Genomic DNA, 13,172 nt, shown 5'->3' on the forward strand with positions numbered 1-13,172 from the left:
ACATATATTTCGTAATATTAAAATCTATATAGTATAAAGCCTCCTCTCCTTGAGATAATTTTGAGAAAAACTATTCTAGTTTTGTTTTAGGTTGATGAGCTATTTTGTAGCTATTTTAATATTAAAAAAAAGCATTGGGATTTTTTTAATCGTTTTTTATCACTATTATATTGATATTAACTTTAATGTAATTGTGAATTAACCATTCTAAAAAGTACATAATTATTATTCATGTCCCTTTACGTAGAAATAATTTAATTTATCTTGTATCTTGATTTAAAGTACTTCATATTGAGTGGATATTTGAGTTCGATATTATATTTAACCTTACTGGCTACAATCAACGTTAATTGAATTTGTATTAATCTTTACATTACAGTCTAATGAGAAAGTGCAATGGGTGGTATTGCAGTGTTATACCGGAGAACTACTTTTTGAACTCTTGGATTCCTTATCATTCCTGCATTTCATGGTAAGCTGTGTCCAAAGTTTACTGATGTTGGCCAGGGACATTTCAATGATACGTGCGTAGGCATCATAGTAGGAGTTCCAACGAGTTACTGTGGAAACGATTTGCTTTTTATCACTGACCTCTTCCATATATGTATTTTGACTCCGATTCAATCTTCTAAATCATCTGAAATCGCTCGTAATCAGGCGTTTCTTGGTGTATAGGACTTTTTTCATGAAGTCTTGTCCATGATATTTGGTCATTATTATATATTGTATCAATCAGCTCTTCTAGTGCAATTATAAAAACATAGGCAGATAAAGGATATCCTTGCCTACAAGAAAGTTGGATCTTGAAATTTCTTAGTTGACCACTTCCACTTATGCAAGATTCTGCTCTCGAAATCAATGTCCCCACATACTGAATAAAAACGTCTACAAAATTCTTGCGTTTCAATGATTTGATAATGGGAATGTGTGAAACAGAGTCAAATGCTTTTTCAAAGTCAATTGCGATCGAAGTAGTTTCTTTTTCCTCCAACACGTATTGCAAACTACTCACTGCGCCCTCTATAGGTGTACCAGGGGCAACCCCTTTCTGATCTTGATGTATAATTTTGCTAAAAACCATTTTTAATCTTTCAAAAAAAGGGGTCATCAACATTTGGGACATAAAGTACCACTGTTTCTATCAGATATCCTTTTTTTTTTTTTACATTGCAAACAACAAAATTTCCACCTCTGCCCTGTTCCATGGTCTTTTGTTCAATACCTTTTCTTATCAGTAGTATGACATCTCTCAATGGATGTTTTTCTCTCTGGGTAGCATAGGAGTACACTATATTGTAATCCTCAGTAATAAGAAACAAGTTAGTGTGTTCATTAACTCTTGTGTCAACTAGAGCCACTATGTCAGCATCAACATAAGATTCCATATCTTTCAATATATTTCTTCTCCTCTCATAGTTGGCAATAGAAGTCACATTTTATTCATAATTCGTTTATAAATCAGTAGCAGGTTCCATTCTTTCCTTCATCTCACCAATGTCTGTTGCATCTTCAGAAGCGATATTTTACTTTGATCTCTTCTCTTCCGACTCTTTCTCAGAACTTGATGTCCTTTTTGGGATCTTCTTATAAAGGGGTTTAGGACTTGGCGTAGGCTTCTGGAGCCCCTTCCTTTCGTTTTCGTAGTTATCCAGTCATTTCTAACCAGTTACATACTTCTTCTTGTAATTGTTCAATACGTTCGTTATAATTCCTACTAATTTCCTGTTTGTGCAGCCTTAGCCCCTACATTAAGACCTTCCGGATTGGTTGACATCTCCTCAACATTCTCTACAGAGCATCCTGGTTCATCTTTATCGGAGACAGAGTCATACACATCCACAGTCCTTGTAATTTAAATAATTAATTGGTTTAATTGTAATAATTTCCTTCAGCTTCATAAGATCAACCTCGGATCCATTTTTAATTGTTACTTCGACAGGTTCCTGTAACATCATTATTGTTTTTAGTCCCCTCACAGAGAATAATATCCCTTGATCAATATTCTGCAGTTCTTTTAAGTGGATAAGCTTCAAGGGAGCATTTATTTGGGTTTTCATAGTAAGTATTATAAACCCTGCTCCACTTTTTACAGTCATTAATAAGGTTGATATTATCTTCTTGAATTTCACAACTATTAGACAACTTTTCATAATTGAAAATGTTAGGGGAAATTCCTTTTCGATGAACTCCCTTATTATCTTTCCAATCAATATAAATTTTGCTCCAAAGCAGATTATTATGATCCATCTCTAAATATTTCTATGAAATAATGACTAGGTTTATAGTCAACCTGTTGTTGATCTATTTTTCTTCTTGAATTTTCTTCGTTCTTTTCTTGATCTCCACATGTTGAACCTTTCTTTTTTCCATTTTTATCTAACTTCTCACATTCAATATTACTTCCGGAGGTCGAATTCTTTCCAATCCGCTCCTCGACGGCCCCCATCTGACACCATCCTTTGAGCAAATCTATCACTTTCCTTTCGATGTAGACAAAAGGTACATTAAAGATCACTAAACCCCTAAGATTTATCATAACAAAATAAACATGAACACAAACGTCTAACTTCACTCCTTTTTCTCTAAATTGTTTTTCCTTAGCAGTTGTTGTTATTATTTAATTCCTGAGTAGCAAACTTCCTTTCCCAAATAGATTCAATTCGGGATTCAAGGCTTTTCAACTTATACTTTGAATGAGTCATTTTTTAAGTCGAAGAATTGATTTTGACTCTAAAACATGTTGGTTTGAAATTTACTTGGATTCAGACATGGAAATAATACAAACGTGTGGCAACACATTGCCGAATTTTATATTGGTTAATAGACACTTTGCTGAGTTCTCCTCCTCCAAAACATTTTTCAAATTGTCAGAGTTATCAATTTGATTTGCAGTTTCTTTGGGAACTCAAAAAAGTTGTCCACTTCTACGTGAAGATGGGAACACACTTATATGATAGATAGTCACATCTTTCTAGTCTCTGGTGAAAGTAACTTACCAATTTTGGACGTGCAGTTGTTAGGTAAGTGTTGTATGAGTGAGTTAATGTCAGTGTAAATGTGAAATGGACAAAAATGAGTATCAAGCTCCCCTTTAGTATTATTTTTTTTGAAAGTGTAACCATTTAAATAGATTCAAACATTAGCAAACATATAAAGACTTATTGTGTTAAATTTTGACGCGTCCAAGTTAATCCAACTTGTAGTAATTGAGCCTCAAACAATGATTTTGTAGGAAAAACTGCCAGGTACTATTTGGACGGGTGACAGGGGTAGGAGCATCGCTGGACGAAGTGTGTCGTGTCACAAGGAGACTATATTGAAAAATAAAACATAAAATCAGAGAAAAGTATTTTCATCTTCATTATATCGGAAACTTTTCAAACCACTTTTGTACACACGATTTTCATCACTAGTAATAGATAGTACATGTTTATGTAACAGGTATTACAATATCCAGATTATTATTCAATTATAACCGAGTCCAGAATGCAATTACCCGTATGTACCTGGGTAAAAAAATATTTTGTGCTTAGAAAGGGCTTAGAAAATGATGTACCTTGGACATCCTTCAAAAAAAAAAATTATATCAAAAGGTCTGAGCTCCTTCAATATCCAATTTCTTGTACCAGATTGTATTATCCTTATCGACAAAAAGTGATTCTACTTATATGATTCTACGTTTATACTCCAAGGAACCAACGGAGTGCCTTAATTCCAAACTAAACAGATACCAAATAAATATGACAAACGTCTTTTTTATAATCAAATAATGTCATGAAGAAATTCTTACAGACGAAGTAGTAAGCAATGGACTCTAAAACTCCTTTTTTCCATTCGGCCCAACTTTTTGATTTTCCATGAGTTTTGAGCAGCATAACATTAACAATTTTCTCTTGAAGCCAATGAATAAGATATTCCTTCCCTTGACTCAATAATAAATCCTTGGGTCCTTCAATTTCATCCACATATACTTTTTCTGAGAATGGTGAAGAAAAACCCATGTTTTTATCCGTGATAAGTTAATTATCTTGGCCACTCTCTGACTCTCCCATTTGAGAGCCCAGCTTAGCAATAAGAAACTGTACTGAGTCGTGTTGTTGATTGTTTTGAAGAAAAGACTATCGTGCCATTGTTACGTAATCTCCCTTCTTGTACATTTCGATTATCTATCTAACAGGATCTTCGCCTTTTTGCATGGAAAATAATAGCATTTAAAGTTATTTAATTTTTGGATTATTTTTAACACTAGAACAACGTATGGGAACGACACCCCTTCAATGAAGGTGGATATCAAAATTGATATGTTTTATTTTTTAATTCGATTGGTTGCTAAAGTTTTGAGCTAATGTGTTACCAGTACATTACGAGAGGCATGTCAAAAACTTTAGAATATTTGTGGACACAAGATAGTGTCTTATTTTTGTTCAATGGATAATTTTTTCTTGGTCAACAAAAGATGGAATCAGAATTGTTAGTTAAGGAAAATATATGTTATATTAATACAAGAAAAGTATGCCATTCCTTTCTAGAGTTGTTTATTCATGTCCAAACTTGCACGAGTAAAATCAAGAAGTTTCTCACAATATTTCATTGAATCCTCAATGGGTGTCAAAAATGATATTTATTGATATCTGACCACTGATCCCCGACAAAGAGTTCATTTTCCCATACATCGGAGAATGTGTTTAGAATTTGAGGTATAAAAAGAGCTTTCATGTGCATTTAAATCACTGGAAACATGGTGCATCATCCTAAAAATAGCTTCGGTTAATGAGACTGTATTCCTTTCAAATGTTTCTAGACAAAACCCATATTTTCTCATAATCTCTACTGTAGCAAATCTGTAATTTAAAAACATAATTAAGTACTTTTAAATTACATTTTATATTCATATATGAGTATTAAGCTGTCCAAAAAAAAAAAAAAAAACACAATGGTATGTCATCATAAAACCTTTGCTGTTTTATTATTAGATTTTTTAAATTTATAACTAACATACAAAAACATACAGATATCTTAAAAATTCAGCCAGCCCTGGAGGTTTAAAGATTTACTAAATTTTGAAGGGCAATCTTGCTACACACTTTATGGTTTCAGCGCCTTAAAACTTTATATTTCAGTGAATTTACCTAATTTTATTATTTTGTTTTACCTATATTTATTATTCTGATACAACTAGAAATCAATATTTTACTTTATAGTGTTTTAAACTAATTTTTCCGTTAACTTTTAGGTTTTTTTTTATTTAATCCTTTTACCGCATAGATTTACTTGTTTAAGTAATTTATTTACCAACAGTTGGTCAAGTTTATAAATATTTTCAATTATATAAACATGTTTCATTACACTGTAATTCAATACTAGGCACAAACACGCACAAATACATCCAAAGAAATGAAATACACTTTCAGAGAAATAATATCCAAGTCTCTATGGAGAATTCACTTGCATCATCAAATAATTCATTGAAAGTTATTACAAAAATGATATTAAATTTCTGTAGGAATTATATTGGATAATTAATAATTAAATCTACATGATAGTCTACTTTTGATAAGAGAAGAAATCTAAATAATTGGGGTTTTGATATTCAAAAAAAGAGCTCTAAAAAACTGTTAAAACTTCTTCATTTAAAGAAACTGTAGGTATTATATTGGATAATTAAATATGCATGGCATAACAAGTAATTTCTCCGAGATGATTATTTGGAGTATACAGAGCCTATTATGGCTTTACTAGGAAACCAATCAGAGTTTAGACATGTTGGAAAACCAGGAGCTTTTCAAAGAGCTTGTTTTATGGCATCTCTAAAATGAAAACATGAATCCTTTAGAAAGATTTGTCTGAATCACAAGAGGTGTGTATGGGCCTTATTGGTTAAAGGACATTTATCTACTGAAGCTCAACTTTCTATTTTAAAATTTTACAGGCAGTTATTAAACTATCAAAAATTAAAGGATAAATTATAAGATACAAATCTTAATTTACAGAAGAGCTGGTTGTCCTAGTTTTATTCAACGATAAAGTAGAGAATTGTACCAAGAAATCAATGACTTCAAAGCTGCTTTCCTTTGAAATTCCAGAGAAGTTTCCATATGGTAAACCCAACATTCCCGAACTGAAGAAAATGTTGAATTACCTGATTTGATAGGACCACTCTCATGGAAAGTATTTACAATATCTAGTATGCAGCATAGCAGGCTAAAAAATTCAGTGGAAAAATGTGTAATGACTCCGATTTTAATCTTTTTCAAGAAATTATTTCAAATCTCCATGTTACCAATGGGCATGCCAAAAGGGAAATAGAATTAATAATAACTGACAAAGCTCCAAAGGTTCACAATAAATATCTTCTTCAAGTAATAATACAATTGGTTGAAAACCATAGTCAAAAAGTAAAAAGCTCCTTTTAATAAGCTTTACTTTTCTAACAATTCTAGTCTTTACAATACCCTATAAATTATACAGAAAAAAAAAGAACCTTAGAAAAGCAATAGACATTGACAAGGTTCTAGGGCTTTTTGTTTACAAAAATTTGTTCATCATTGTATACTTAACTACATTTTTGTCAAAAAGTTGTAAAAAAATTGACCAATTTTCGGGCTTGAATTTCATTACCTGAGGGCAGGCTAAATTTTACATATATTCATATAAATTTTAGGTTTAAAAATAGGTTGAGGTGAGCCTCACAATAAAATAGAACAGGTTTATACTCAATGGTACATGAGAACTTTTTCGAACATTACAAGTTTCTTATGTTTCCACATGATGGCATCATTGACAAAGTACCTCGTCTGATTAGATTCATTAAATTTCCAAATCAGTAGAAAATGAAAGTTTCTCAGTTCTATTTGTAACAATATGATTTTATCTATTTTAAAACACTTTTTAGAGTTATCTGCATTATTTTCCATCGAATTAATGTTTATTGAAATCTACTTCAATGCAGATACAACTCAGTGAAGACGACACTCTTGCGTTTTGACCACAGTATCATTATACATAGGTGATTTTCATTCAATCTCATGATCTTCAAATGTTTGTTAACCTTCAAATACAATAAAGGAAATGATCTCCGGAGTAAACACTGCTCTGAAATGAAATTTAGAATAGAACCAAGCTATTAAGCTGAAGAGGCCAATGAATAAAATACATACTCAACCTTTTGTAATTCGACTTGCCAATCTTCTACAAAGCTCATAAAGAAAGTTATTAACCACAGGAAACGAGAATGTATGTCTGTAAATGTGGACGACAGTTTTTCAGTCATTCATTTTAATCTTAAATTTTGAATGAGATTTCCATTGCCATTTTTTGTCCAAAAAATAAAACTTTTCAAACATGTATTGAAAAAATAAAATCCAGAACATTTAATTAATGTCCGAATAATCCAATTTCATAAAGATATCCTCTTGGGTGGAAGACAAATGACTCTCACTGTCCTCTGAGCTGTCCTCCAAATCAGGATTTTGCATCAACTCATCATCAATGAATACCTTCAAGCTGATACAAACTTTGATCCTTTAGTATCAGAGTAATGACCACTAAAACTTGAGTACTCCTGTTATAAAATAAAAAAATTGTTCAAACTGAATAGTAAGTTTATGAGTGATTACCATTGACTTGAGTCAGTGTTTCTTCAACAACTAATAATAAGAATTTATCTGGATCCGCAGCTAAAAAGTTTCCTAATTATTTGATTCTGACGTTGAGTTCGGGAAGATTGTTGTTATCATATTATAGGGCCCGTCAAGCTGTGTAGTGTACCTGGATCCATAATCTACCTCGCCCCTTTCCACTTTTCCAGATACATAAGAAGTCTTTATCAATTTGAAACTCAGATACAACTGTATCACCCTGGCGACGTAAAAAAATCATTGTAAAACGCACAAATTACTAACCACAAATTTGTTGATTAAAGTAAATTTATTTTTTATAAATTATATTGTATTTTCTATGTATATTCTACGGAAGAGAAACACAAGAACCAAGATCAATATGCAATTTATTGCGGGTTCGTTTCGACATTGTCCGTTCCAGTTCTAGTGGTTCAAGAACCAAAACATCTAGACCAATAAAGGAACAACCTTACTCATGTGTATACCAAACCTACGTATTTAGAAACAGTCGTCGAAAAAAAGTGTGTTAAAAGCTCACCTTTGATTTAAATGTTTTACAAAGATTTGACACAAAAAATTCTGATTGAAGTATTATCTTTCATGATCTTTATATCGCAACAGAAATATTAAAAAAAATGTTATCCGATCAATTATCATCAAAATAACGTATCATGCAATAGAGTTTGGTTAATGAGACTTTCGGTTTATATATCTTATTTACTCACAGTCTATCACCATCATTTTATTTCTTCACCATTTTTAAAATGAATTTCATACATATATTTCGTAATATTAAAATCTATATAGTATAAAGCCTCCTCCCCTTCAGATAATTTTGAGAAAAACTATTCTAGTTTTGTTTTAGGTTGATGAGCTATTTTGTAGCTATTTTAATATAAAAAAAAAAGCATTGGGATTTTTTTTTAATCGTTTTTTATCACTATTATATTGATATTAACTTTAATGTAAATGTGAATTAACCATTCTAAAAAGTACATAATTATTATTCATGTCCCTTTACGTAGAAATAATTTAATTTATCTTGTATCTTGATTTAAAGTACTTCATATTGAGTGGATATTTGAGTTCGATATTATATTTAACCTTACTGGCTACAATCAACGTTAATTGAATTTGTATTAATCTTTACATTACAGTCTAATGAGAAAGTGCAATGGGTGGTATTGCAGTGTTATATCGGAGAACTACTTTTTTAACTCTTGGATTCCTTATTATTCCTGCATTTCATGGTAAGCTGTGTCCAAAGTTTACTGATGTTGGCAAGGGACATTTCAATGATACGTGCGTAGGCATCATAGTAGGAGTTCCAACAAGTTACTGTGGAAATGATTTGATTATGGGAATCACTGATCTTCCTCTTCGCTTAATACGTAATTTTCTTCAAATGATTTGTGGAATAGTGAAACAGAGTCAAATGCTTTTTCAAATCATTGAAATGCTAGAATAGTTTCTTTTTCCTCCAACAAGTATTGCAAACTCCTCACTGCGTCCTCTATAGGTTTTACCAGGGGCAACCCCTTACTGATCTTGATGTATAATTTTCCTTAAAACTATTTTTAATCTTTCAAAAAAAGGGGGCATCAACATTTGGGACATAAAGTGCCACTGTTCCTATCGGGTATCCTTTTTTTTTTACATACTGCAATAAAAAATCTTTTGTTTCAAAAACTTGATAAGTAGTAAAACTAAACCCAAATGTCTATTTTTTAATCCTCAACAAGTTAAAAGTTTATTTTTTCCAACATATTTCAATACTTTTTATTTCTCCTCTCATAGTTGGCAATAGAAGTCACATTATATTCATAATTCGTTCATAAATCAGTATCAGGTTCCATTCTTTCCTTCATCTCTCCAATGTCTGTGGCATCTTCAGAAGCGATATTTTACTTTGATCTCTTCTCTTCCGACTCTTTCACAAGACTTGATGTCCTTTTTGGAATCTTCTTATAAAGGGGTGACTATATTGTAATCTCAATAACGCGAAACAAGTTAGTGTTTTCAGGACTTGGCGTAGGCTTCTGGATCCCCCTCCATTCGATTTCTCAATTATCCAGTCATTTCCAAGGCAAATAGCGTTTGCAACTTTCCAGATGTTCAACCAGTTACATACTTCTTCTTGTAATTGTTCAATACGTTCGTTATAATTCCTACTAATTCCTGTTTGTGCAGCTTTAGCCCCTACATTAAGACCTTTCCGGATTGGTTGAGATCTCCTCAACATTCTTTACCGAGCACTCTGGTTCATCTTCATCAAAGACAGAGTTATATACATCCACAGTCCTTGTAATTTAATTAATTAATTTCTTTAGTTGTAATAATTTCCTTCAGCTTCACAAGATGAATCTCGGCTCCATTTATAATTGTTACTTCGACAGGTTCCTGTAAAATCGTTATTCTTTTTATCTTGATCTCTACATGCTGAACCTTTCTTCTTTCCATTTCTGTAACAACGTTATTCTTTTTTGTACCCTCACAGGGAATGATATCCCTTGATCAATATTCAATGAATACATACTATCTTGTAATGTGCAGTTCTTTTAAGTGGATAAGCTTCAAGGGAACATTTATTGGGGTTTTCATAGTAAGTATTATAAACCCTGCTCCACTTTTTACAGTCATTAATAAGGTTGATATTATCTTCTTGAATTTCACTACTATTAGACAACTTTTCATAATTGAAAATGTTAGGGGAAATTCCTTTTCGATGAACTCCATTATCATCTTTCCATTCAATATAAATTTTGCTCCAAAGCAGATTATTATGATCCGTCTCTAAATATTTCTATGAATTACAGACTAGGTTTATAGTCAACCTGTTGTTGATCTATTTTTCTTCTTGAATTTTCTTCGTTCTTTTCTTGATCTCAATATGTTGAACCTTTCTTTTTTCCATTTTTATCTAACTTCTCAACAATATCACTTCCGGAGGTCAAATTCTTCCCAATCCGCGTACCCTGCTGCTCCTCGACGGCCCCCATCCGACACCATCCTTTGACCAAATCTACACTTTCCTTTCGATGTAGACGGAAGGTACATTAAAGATCACTAAACCACTAAGATTTATCATAACAAAATAAACATGATCACAAACGTATAACGACACTCCTTCTTCTCTATTTTTTTTCGTTTTTCCTTAGCAGTTGTTATCATTATTTAATTCCTGAGTGCCGAAACTTCCTTTCCCAAATAGATTCAATTTGGGATTCAAAGCTTTTCAACTTATACATTGAATGAGTCATTTTTTAAGTCGAAGAATTGATTTTGACTCTAAAACATGTTGGTTTGAAATTTACTTGGATTCAGACATGGAAATAATACAAACGTGTGGCAACACATTGCCGAATTTTATATTGGCTAATAGACACTTTGCTGAGTTCTCCTCCTCCAAAACATTTTTCAAATTGTCAGAGTTATCAATTTGATTTGCGGTTTCTTTGGGAACTCAAAAAAGTTGTCGACTTCTACGTGAAGATGGGAACACACTTATATGATAGATAGTCACATCTTTCTAGTCTCTGGTGAAAGTAACTTACCAATTTTGGACGTGCAGTTGTTAGGTAAGTGTTGTATGAGTGAGTTAATGTCAGTTTAAATGTGAAATGGACAAAATTGAGTATCAAGCTCCCCTTTATTATAATTTTTTTGAAAGTGTAACCATTTAAATAGATTCAAACATTAGCAAACATATAAAGACTTATTGTGTTAAATTTTGACGCGTCCAAGTTAATCCAACTCGTAGTAATTGAGCCTAAAACAATGATTTTGTAGGAAAAACTACCGGGTGACAGGGATAGGAGCATTGCTGGAAAAAGAAGTGTGTCGTATCACAAGGATACTATATTGAAAAATAAAACATAAAATCCGACAAAAGTATTTTTATCTTCATTATGTCGGAAACTTTTCAGACTACTCTTGTACACAAGATTTTCATCACTATTAATAGATAGTACATGATTATGTAACAGGTATTATAATATCAGGATAATGACTCCAATATACCAGAGTCCAGAATGCAACTATTCGTATGTACCCGGGTAAAAAAAATATTTTGTTTCTTAGGACAAGACCATTAAAAAAATGTAAACATAACTATGTTAGTTTTGTTTTTTTTACAATGAGAAAAATATGAAATTACAAATATGGCTTGATGGTGACAAATCAAGCTAAATTAGGTTTATAGATGACCCTCGTTCCTTATTTTTATATTTTGAAGTTTGGGCCTAGAAAATGAATGAATAAGAATCTGTTAATATCCAGGAAGACGGAAGTCAAAATATTATTACTTTACAAAATTGTCATCCAAATGTGCTTCTTTATGTCGAATAGAAAGAAGTTTTCTATAAATATTTCGCAGATGATCAATTGACCAGTCGAATGGTATCCTAGGACAATCTTTATCTCTCTCTGCAGGTAAATACATCCCAATTAATACACTTATCGATAATCAATTCAAAAGCTGATAATGTTTAACCTGTAATTATGTTATGTTTTGAAAATGATGATGTATTTCCAAAGTGTGGAAACTTGATACAAATTTTATTGTTTCAGCACATGAAAACTTTATATTTCAGTGAATATACCTAATTCTAATACCTATTCTTTCATTTTTTTTTTTCAATATATTTTTATTCTGATACAACTAGAAATCAATATTTTACTTTATAATATTTTAAACTAATTTTTCTTTTATATTTTAGGCTCTCTTTTGTTTAATTTAGTCATAAGTATACTGGTTTAAGTCATTTATTTACCAACAGTTTGTCAAGTTTTGAAATATTTTCAATTATATAAAACATGTTTTAATACTAGGCAGAAACACGCACAAATACACCCAAAGAAATGAAATACACTTTCAGAGAAGTAATATCCAAGTCTCTATAGAGAATTCAATGGCATTACAAAATGATATTAAATGTTTTACGATACAACATCATCAAATACTTGTGGAGTTGATATTGAAAGAGCTCTAGAAAAACATCTTCTTCAACTGTAGATATTTTATTGGATAATTAAATTTGCGTGGCATAACAAGTAATTTCTCTCAGATGATTATTTGGAGATTACAGAGCATATTATGGCTTTACTAGGAAGCCCATCAGAGTTCAGACATGTTGGAAAACCAGGAGCTTTTCAAAGAGCTTGTTTTATGGCATCTCTAAAATGAAAACATGAATCCTTTAGAAAGATTTGTCTGAATCACAAGAGTTGTTTATGGGCCTTATTGGTTAAAGGACATTTATCTACTGAAGCTCAACTTTCTATTTTAAAATTTTACAGGCAGTTATTAAACTATCAAAAATTAGAGGATAAATTATAAGATACAAATCTTAATTTACAGAAGAGCTGGTTGTCCAAGTTTTATTCAACGATAAAGTAGAGAATAGTACCAAGATATCAATGACTTCAAAGCTGCTTTCCTTTGAAATTCCAGAGAAGTTTCCATATGGTAAACCCAACATTCCCGAACTGAAGAAAATGTTGAATTACCTGATTTGATAGGACCACTCTCATGGAAAGTATTTACAATATCTA

General features: G+C 31.7%; 1 long non-coding RNA gene across 1 annotated transcript; it reads right to left on the reverse strand.

Annotated features, from left to right (window-relative positions):
• Positions 1–5,642: 5,642 nt before the first annotated feature.
• On the reverse strand, positions 5,643–8,165 carry LOC121130143 (uncharacterized). The gene is made up of 3 exons (XR_005868607.2): positions 7,617–8,165; positions 7,158–7,561; positions 5,643–7,092 (listed from the first exon to the last, which is right to left on the reverse strand). It is a non-coding gene; the product is annotated as an uncharacterized lncRNA (long non-coding RNA).
• Positions 8,166–13,172: the final 5,007 nt, after the last annotated feature.

Source organism: Lepeophtheirus salmonis, chromosome Z (assembly GCF_016086655.4).
Source record: "Lepeophtheirus salmonis chromosome Z, UVic_Lsal_1.4, whole genome shotgun sequence".
Taxonomy (NCBI): domain Eukaryota; kingdom Metazoa; phylum Arthropoda; class Copepoda; order Siphonostomatoida; family Caligidae; genus Lepeophtheirus; species Lepeophtheirus salmonis.